The 9588-nt window shown below is 38.1% G+C and overlaps 1 long non-coding RNA gene across 1 annotated transcript in view; it reads left to right on the top strand.

Annotated features, from left to right (window-relative positions):
- LOC108266004 (uncharacterized) overlaps positions 1 to 8180 on the top strand; it is a 24830-nt gene extending 16650 nt beyond the window's left edge. The window contains exon 4 of the long non-coding RNA XR_001812785.3: positions 7154 to 8180. This is a non-coding gene — a long non-coding RNA (uncharacterized LOC108266004). The remainder of the gene's footprint in view (positions 1 to 7153) is intronic.
- Positions 8181 to 9588: the final 1408 nt, after the last annotated feature.

The following is a 9588-nucleotide window of genomic DNA, read 5'->3' as shown; positions in this document are numbered from 1 at the left end:
GAGAATATAGTGCATTTAAAAATGATTTAAGACAGGGGGATGGATTGGCACCCTGTCCAGGGTATACCTCGCCTTGTGCCCCATGCTCCCTGGGATAGACTCTAGGTTCCCCACGACCCTGAAGGGAGGATAAGCGGTATAGCAGATGGATGGATGGATGGATGGAGGGGGCATCTCATACTTTTTGCAGACAGGGACTCTTTTAACTGTAAAATAAATTTCCTTTGATTTATTTTATGAACAGTATTCAAATATTCAAATATTAGGCTCTTTATTTTTTACAATAGTGTTCCGGCCTGAGGTTCCCAAAAGCAACGCAGCACAAACATTATCGTTAAATGGTAGAGCAAGCATCACAGTGATATCTCTCTCTCTCTCTCTCTCTCTCTCTCTCTCTCTCTCTCTCTCTCTCTCTCTCTCTCTCTCTCTCTCAGTTAGGATCATGTTAACTTTGCGACATATTTTTAAGAATATGGCTGCACTCGAATCTGGCGATTTGTTGGAATTACATAGTTTTTTTTTTTATTCCTGAATTATATTTAAATTTTTGATTCAGTTTGACATTAGGCCTAGTCTATTTGTTTGATCTTGAGGTGTGGACTGAACTCATTCGATTCGTATAACCAGTCACAAATTCTAAAAACTACACGAACTCAATAACAGATGTTCTATAGGCTAATAACTCTGATACTTGGTGATGATTTACACAAAATAAAAACTATCGCTGAGCTCCTGGATGAACCGTGGATGTACATAACTGGACCTTAAGGACCTAGTTTAACGAATGCTAATGAATATTATATAAACAACACGTAGCATTTCTGCCAAATTGTAGAATAAGCTCAGCTCATCTCCCCGCACCTCCTCGTCCAGAAGATTATTCAGAGCTACAGTGCGTTAAAAATAGAGCTACCCGATAAATAACATCCTCAGCTCAGTGAAAAGCCAAAGGGCGCCATCGGGACTGATTTCTCTAGTCATGTTTGTTTTCATTCTCCTCAAATCTCATTCTTTCCTGTTCAAGTACAAGTTCAGTTCATAAGGAGGCCTTTAAGATTTGTCCTTGTTAATTACTTTTTACATCATTCTGTACAGTGTAAAACAAGTGCTAGGTTTACTGTTTCAATCTCAGTGTTTTTAGTGTGTGTGTGTGTGTGTGTGTGTGTGTGTGTGTGTGTGTGTGTAGTAATTCCACCCTTCACTGGTTCGACATTTGGGGTCGATCTTTTCACTGTAAAGCTGATTTTTCGGGAATTGTATTCATGACAACTTTAATGTTGCAATGGCACAACTTTAAGGTTCTTATCTGCATTTTCTATACAATGTAATTCTATGTAATTGTCTTTACGCATTTTTGACATTGCGTCAAAAAGCATCATGCGGCAATTACTATCACCCTCTTTCAGTTTATTTTATATTTTAAATAAAAGAAGTAAGCAGCAGGAATAACAAACGCTAAATACTGGCATGCTTTTTCTATCCGGCACAGTTTATTTAATTACTTGAATTAATTACTTACCACTAAATGAGGCAATTAACTCACATAAAAAATCTCTAGATAGATAATTAATCGATAATTAGTCATTTAAAAACCGTCGACAATTTCCATAATATTTTATGTAGCTACCATATTATTATTTTCCCCCTAAATATTATTATTATTATTATTATTATTATTATTATTATTAGTAGTAGTAGTAGTAGTAGTAGTATTACTACAACTACTACTACTACTACTACTACTACTGCTATTATTATTATTATCATTATTATTATTATTATTATTATTATTATTATTCTGCGAGATTATTTAACCGACACTGCTTTTTGTGTTCCTTCCACCGGCGACACTTGAAGCTCCTTCTCGGGATGAGTTCAGTTTTTTTTTTTTTAGTTTTTTTTAAAGTTTTTTTATCCGGCTGTCCAGTTTTTTGATGAGGTAATGACTGTTAATTGCCCTCTCCTCCTTTCAGTGTCATTTGAGGTCTTTGAGAGTAAAAATTGAATGTAGCATATAGCCGGGGAGGAAAAAAAAAAAAAAAAAAAAAAAAAAAAAACCGAAGCCAGTCCCCCGGCTTTTAAACTAAACTGGTGGACTTGATCCTTCACAGCAGTGTAACACAAGCAGGCAGTTTAGCAACGAGCTATAATTAATCATACAGTAAAATAGAGCGCTGATGGCTGTTGAAAGGAGATCCTCACCTTCCAGCCTTTTCTTAAAAACACTGTGCCACCGCAGAGTTTCAGGAACACGTCATTGGAGATTGTCACAGTCGGAGCTTTATGTAATTTCATACAGTAGCCTACAGGCCATATTTTTATACAGTCGATGGGCAAGTTTTGATTGACACAGCTTACGACAACAAGAATGGGGTCTTGCGACACACTAGATGAGATCAGATGATTATGCTTTGCTCATAATTATTATTATTATTATTATTATTATTATTATTATTGTTGTTGTTGTTGTTGTTGTTGTTGTTGTTGGACTCACCCTGTTCCTTCAGATTTTTTTTTCACATTGGACCCACTCTATTGCTCATTATTTGTATGTATATATTGTAATAAGAGGTACGGTGGTTTAATGGTTAGCACGTTTGCCTCGCACCTCTGGGGTTGGGGGTTCGATTCCTGCCCCTGACCTGTGTGTGTGGATTTTGCGTGTTCTCCCCATGTTTCGTGGGTTTCCTCTGGGTACTCCAGTGTCCTCCCCCAATCCAAAGACATGCACTGTAGACTGATTGGCGTTTCCAAATTGTCCATAGTGTATGAATGTGTGTGTGCACGATTGTGCCCTGTGATAGGTTGGCACCCTGTCCAGGGTGTCCCCTGCCTTGTGCCCCTATATAGTTCCCTGGGATAGACTCTAGGCTCCCTGTGACCCTGTAAGCAGTACAGATAATGGATGGATATTAAATTAACCTTCTGGGATTAATAAAGTGTTACTATATATATAGTGGATGTAGTAAAGGTTAAGCATAGTACACACAATTTTCAGAGAAACTGGACGCCCTAGAAGAAAGGTCTTTATTTTTGCTCAGTTTCGTTGAAACTCACTTTAGCCTCAGTTTCCTATTCTTGGCTGTGAGGACAAGATGTCGTCTTCTGCTGCTGTAGCCCCTCCGCCTCAAGATTCAATATCTTGTGCATTGTGAGATGCTTTTCAACTCAACATGGATGTAAAGAGTGGTTATTTGAGTTACCATAGCCTTCTTGTCAGTATTGATTTGCTGTGGCACTTCTTTCTAAGAGGAGAAGTGGACACAAACAATGACAGCAAAATAAATGAATGTCCCAACAGATCTACTGGACCCATTGTAGAGGGTCAAGTATTCAGGCCTGTACTCTTGGTGTTGTCAAATATGAGCTCACTCACTTGTTGAGACTATGGTGAAGGATCATCTGAACGTAATGCTTGCTGACAGTCTGATCATGTCCTGCATTTACATTCCCCGTCACTCGTTTGTTTTCCCTCGCATTAACGCATGAACATCACAGTCAATGTCCAATCCTATTTACTGTCTTTCACATACATCCAAATGCAGATGTCACTTCTATATAAGAAAAATGAATACTGATTTCATATAAGCCTGCTGAGTGACTGGATTCACAACTACTAAACACTTGTTTTCATAGTCGATTTTAAGAGGCTGCTACAGTCTTATCATTACCTTTAATTAGACACAGGATTTATTATTGTTAATTGTGCCCTGCGATGGACTGGAACCCTGTCCAGGGTGTACCCCGCCTTGTGCCCGATGCTCCCTGGGATTGGCTCCAGGTTCCCCCCCGACCCTGAAGAAGGAGAAAGCGGTAGAAGATGGATGGATGGATGGATTTATTATTGTTAATGAAATTGCACATATAGCTTCAGGTTTTATTTGGACAGTTTTTCATGATGAACATGGCAAACGTTTACAAATATTAATTCATGTCTGATTTAAAGATGGTAAATGATCTGCACTTATATAGCGCTTTTTTTTTAACCGTATCGGTTCCAAAGCGCTTTACACTGGTTCTCATTCACTTACACACACACCAATGGTAGCAGAGCTGCCATGCAAGGCGCTAACTTGCCATTGGGGTTCAGTGTCTTGCCCAAGGATACTTCGACATGTGAAGTCACGTGGGCCGGGAATCGAACCGCCAACCCTACGATTAGCATACAACCCGCTCTACCACCTGATCCACAGCTACCCATACACATCTTGGAGCCTTAATTCATTTTTTTTTTTGTAGCTTTTACAAGCAGGGACTCCCTGAGACAGGCTTACTAAAAAGTCCACCTGACTGAAGACCCTATCCCTCATAGTGCAGTGTTTCAAATTATGCTGTATTTCCATCAGCTCCTGTCCTATAGTGTATAATTATATCCTCAGAACCTTTGGCTACACCTCCAGTTGTCTGGAATCGTTACTGTTCTTCCCTCTTTCACCGTATCTTGTCTTGCATTCTCTGGAACAGCAGTTACCAACTGGTGGACTATGGTCCAGATGAAAGCCCAGCAAAGTATTTCCGTATCAACAAACACACAGGCAATGTATAATAGTCAGATACATTACACCCAAGCTAAACTCTTGACGGTTCCCCAAGCACATGTGGATCATTTTGGATAGAGCACCACTCGACACACATTCCAAACACCATCATACATATCAGAAAGTGTATAAAATGAATAAGGCAGATGGTTCAAAATGATGTACTCATGTAATTACAAAAAATAACAGCATTTACAGCAGGTTTGATCACAAATAAGGTGAAATAATGTCTGAAACTAACAGACATTCAGACTAATGTGAAGTACAAATTTTGAGCAAGACATTAAATCTGCAAAGTAGAACATACTGTTGTACTACATTTTATACTGGCTGTTATAGGTATGTCGTCTCTAAATCAGTATTTAACGCTTGGCAAATGTAACCTTTCTTAAAAGTTTAAAAGGTGACTAAGTGCAGTACTTGAATGAAGTTTCTTGTTACTACCCTTTTGGGAATTCCACACGTATACAGAGAATCGCAATGTTCCTACCTCCAGGTTAAAACTGTAACAGACACTTCAGCCTACTCATCGCAGCGCTCTAAACCCGGTTGGAGTAGTTTTGTAAAGTGAATTTCTTTAGCATTTTATGTCAGAAATACCTGCCGAGTATGAGGTGTCATTTAAATCGATGAATTAAGATGGACACCAAGGTTGTCGGAGTTTGCAGCTCTTCATTTAAGCAGGTTTTACCCCATGCTATTGCGCACACACATTCATACACTATGGACAACACGACTCAATACTGTTTACCCAGAGTAGTCTTTGAAAGTAAAAGAATGTGATCGTGCAACAACGCTGCTGTAAAACGTCTAATAAGTTAGCATTAGGTTTTAACCGCAAACTGTTTGAAAATACAGCTTTGTGTCTGTAATGAAAAACGTCTCGTCGTCTTTTTTCAATCTTCAACTGTTTAATTTTGGTGAGGTTGTGCCAACTGCAGCTTCAGCTTTCTGATCTTGGCTGGCAGGAGGAAAACCCGATGTGGTGTCCTGCTGTTGAAGCACATCCGCCTCAAGGTTTGGCTTGGTGCGCGTTCCGAGATGCTTTTCTGCTCATCACGGATGTAAAGAGTGGTTATTTGCATTACCATAGCCTTCCTGTCAGCTCGAACCAGTCTGGCCATTCTCCTCTGATCTCTCTCACCTATCATCGAGGTGTTTTTGCCAGCAAAACAGCCGTACACTCAATGTTTTTTTCTCTTTTTTTCACACCTGTGTATCAACACTGCAGGAGATCTGCATTTTCTGAACTACTCAAACCACTGGTCTGGCACCAAAAACTATGCCACGGTCAAAGCCTCTTTCTGCGATTATTTACCCCATTGTGATCTTTGATGTGAAAATGAAAAGCTCTTGACCTGTATCTGCAAGATATTATGTGCTGTGCAGCTGCCACATGGGTGACTGATTGCGTAATTACATGAATGAGGCGTATCACTGTTACTATTAAAGTGGGTGTATATCAAAAAAGGACGAAAAGAAATGATTTCTAGACAAGTGAAGTCCGACACATAAGTCGTCTTGCATTTATTTCTGTTTTAAGAGTATGAAAACACTAATTATCAGCATCCAAAATCTCTGCTGGTGACTTTTCTGGAGAAATTCACTGTACATAAATAAAAGTTGTCATAGTACACCTACCCTGATCATCAGGGCATCAACAGCCCTGATGTTTTTTTCATGATATTCCCATGGTGTGATCGAAGCGAAATGAAAGTGTGTCAAGATATACTTATGCCTTAGGTGTTAGCAAAACGATACAGAGCGGTACATATAAATCTAAAGCAATCTATTGAAGAGAAATTCCCTCAAGGCTTCAGATCATCTTCAAGATAAATGTAGGCTACATAAGCTGCTGTTCGCACGACTTTTCTCTTGAATATCTGTTGAAAGTTTGTTAGTATGCATGCACATTTTGTCATCTATACCTTAACACTACTTTAGACAAATAATTGTTGCACGTGAAGGTAACAAGCTGTAGATAGAAAGCTAACTGGTTAACAGTGTCCAAATTAAAGTATTCTAACAGATCAATACATTGTAATGCTGAGTGAGTAAAAAAAGAGTTAGCTTAGCTACAGTGGCTTTGCGTATATTTTGTGGATGTTTTATACTTTGTGTATACTTTCACCAGAAATACCTTTGGAGGAAGTCTAAACACACATTGTCCAATCGAAGTAGAAGTTACACAAAAGGACAGAGAAGAGTACCTCTAGTGTTTCTTGGTCATGTTTGGTATTCAGAGTCAACACAGCAATGGAGCATTACTTATTTGGAAAGCTTAAAAATAGAAATCATGAATGCAGCTCTCTATCTGCCTTCAAATGTATGTTGTAAAAGTTGATTTCGATACGCAGGCAAATATGGCATCAACAGCATCAACCCAACCTGCATTGTGTCAGGCCAGGCCAGGTCAGGCTGGTGGTGGTGGTATAATGGTGTGGGGAATGTTCATACTGGGCCCCTCAGTAATAAAAAGTGTGTGTGTGTGTGTGTGTGTGTGTGTGTGTGTGTGTGTGTGTGTGTGTGTGTGTGTGTGTAATAGTTAGCATTTTATTAGCGGACTGTTTTTTTTCCTGAAAGTGTGTAAAAAGTGTGTTTATGTGTTGATGCAGGTCAAGAGCTTCAGAAGAATGGGGAAAATGTGAGCTCAGTGATTCTCACAGAATGGTGTGAAAAGCAAAAACAACAACAACAACAACAACAACAACAACAACAAAAACATCCAGTGAGCAGAAGTTCTGTTAGCGGAAAGGTCTTATGATGAAAGAGGTCAGAGGAGGATGGCCAGACTAGTTCAAGCTGACAGGAAGGCTACAGTAACTCAAATAGCCACGCTTTACAACCATAGTGATCAGAAAAGCCACACAAAATGCATAGCATATCCAACCACATCGTGTTCTATTCCTGTCAGCCAAGGTGTGATATAAAGGACAGGTTTGTGGCATTGACTGGAATCATCACTGAATTGTCACTGAATTCATCATCAGTCTATGGCCTTTCTCTCGCCATGTTGGAAATGACTATGACGCTGACAAACATCTGCCCATGTATGTCCCTAAATCTTATGCAGTACCATTCACATTAAACACTGGTTGATTTTGAGTTTTAATAACCACTAGATGTCACTATATGCCCAAAATGCAGATATCTGCTCTGCAAAAAAAATAAAAATAAATAAAAAAATAAATAAAAAAATAGGATAGAGGATAAAGACTGGTGAGGAGAAAATAAATATGATATTTAATTTTCATTATACTGATGAGTGTTTATATGAGTGTACGTCTGAAAAGTTATGAAATAATAATAAGAAAATACATGAATCATTTTAATGCAATTGCTATGAGAGATATCGAGGTTGTTTTTGTTTTATATTCTCCCAGTTTAGTGTCATTCCAAATACGAAAATTGATATGATACACAAATTCAACGAAGCACAAAGATATTATTTGTGCATGAATCCAAATATTTAATCTTCATGTCTGATTTAAAAAAAAAAAAAAAAGAAGAAGAAGATATATGGTTGGATAATCAGTGTAGGAATTCCAGATTATTGTGTTTAATGTTAAAATAAAATCTGATAATGTAAAGATGAATATCTGTACACCAGTAAATTGGATATTTATAACCACTACCATTATTTTATACTGTATTTCTATTTTTACCTAGCATCATTTTCTTTCTTTCTTATATATAGACAGCTTATTTCATATTACCATGTTTAGATATAAACTGATTTATTTTGTGCTTATAAACGTCTGTTTTAATATATTATTATATTGGTATATATTGATTTAAAGACTACAGCTTGGTGTCTAAATGTAGTCTAATCTGTATACCCAGAACAGCATGTCCTTGTCTTGCTCACTGATAAAACTTATATAACATTGCCCCCTGCTGGTGAACAATAGTGTGGCGTCCAAAATCAATAACCAGAAAAAAATCAAGCACCAAATGCTGTCTGTAGTTCCCTGATGTCTACTGAATTCCTATAATATGATTATTAGACGCATTATTTGATGCATTCTGTCCATGATTCTGTCTTTTAGAAGGGTTACATCTATAAGCCTAACAGGTTCTTGGACTTCACGTTCACAACATAGTGTTTCCTTTAGAGCCACTCCTATTTGGTGAAGAAGTGAAGAACCCTCGACTATGCAAAGAACCCTTGTCCAACTTTGCTTGATTTACGATTTAAGATGTAGGTAATAAAATACAACAGGGTATCCTGATATAGGAAAATATGTCAACACTGTAGGGAAAAATAGGAAAGATAAAAAAAGTTACAGTAACATCCATCCATCCATCTTCTATACCGCTTTATCCTTTTCAGGGTCACGGGAAACCTGGAGCCTATCCCAGGGAGCATCGGGCACAAGCCGGGGTACACCCTGGACAGGGTGCCAATCCATCTCAGAGCACAGTTACAGTAACATTGTTGCATAAATATGTACACCCTTTTATAATTGGGTATATATGTGTTTAGAATGAACCAATCACAATCAATCTTATGTTCAAAAGTAATTATCATTCAGCTGTCATCAATGAAATTATTCTGATTAAACTCAAATATAGACCAGCTGTTTCTGTAGGATTTTCTTCACATCTTTTTGGTTTCATCCAACTGCTGAATCCATGCTCTGCAAAGAGCTTACAAAGCATGAATGGTATCATATCTTGTTGAATCGATCATTGTAGACTTTTTTTAATATCCATGGTAGCTATGCTGTGGAAGTTAGTTCTTGTTATCGCTTACTTTATAGCAGCTACAAACTGTCGTTCCCTCACCAGGGTCTCTTGAAGTTCGTAAGACGTCAAATGCCCCGTATCCATCCTGAAGATTTTCCCGTGCAGTAAAACTTAAAGTTACCACACCAGCTTTATTACTGACTATTACAACATGCTGACGCTGGAAACTCATTCCATAAACATCAGACAGACATCTTCAAATGTTAAACAAACAACTTTTTCAAAATTGTTCCTATATTGATGCACAAAAATGATCAATCTTGGACAGTTTCCTTAGAAGCCATTGAGATAAACAGCATCA

Source organism: Ictalurus punctatus, chromosome 5 (genome assembly GCF_001660625.3).
Source record: "Ictalurus punctatus breed USDA103 chromosome 5, Coco_2.0, whole genome shotgun sequence".
Classification (NCBI taxonomy): Eukaryota; Metazoa; Chordata; class Actinopteri; order Siluriformes; family Ictaluridae; genus Ictalurus; species Ictalurus punctatus.
Note: the sequence above shows the minus strand (reverse complement) of the source record. Positions and strands in the feature narration are given on the sequence as shown.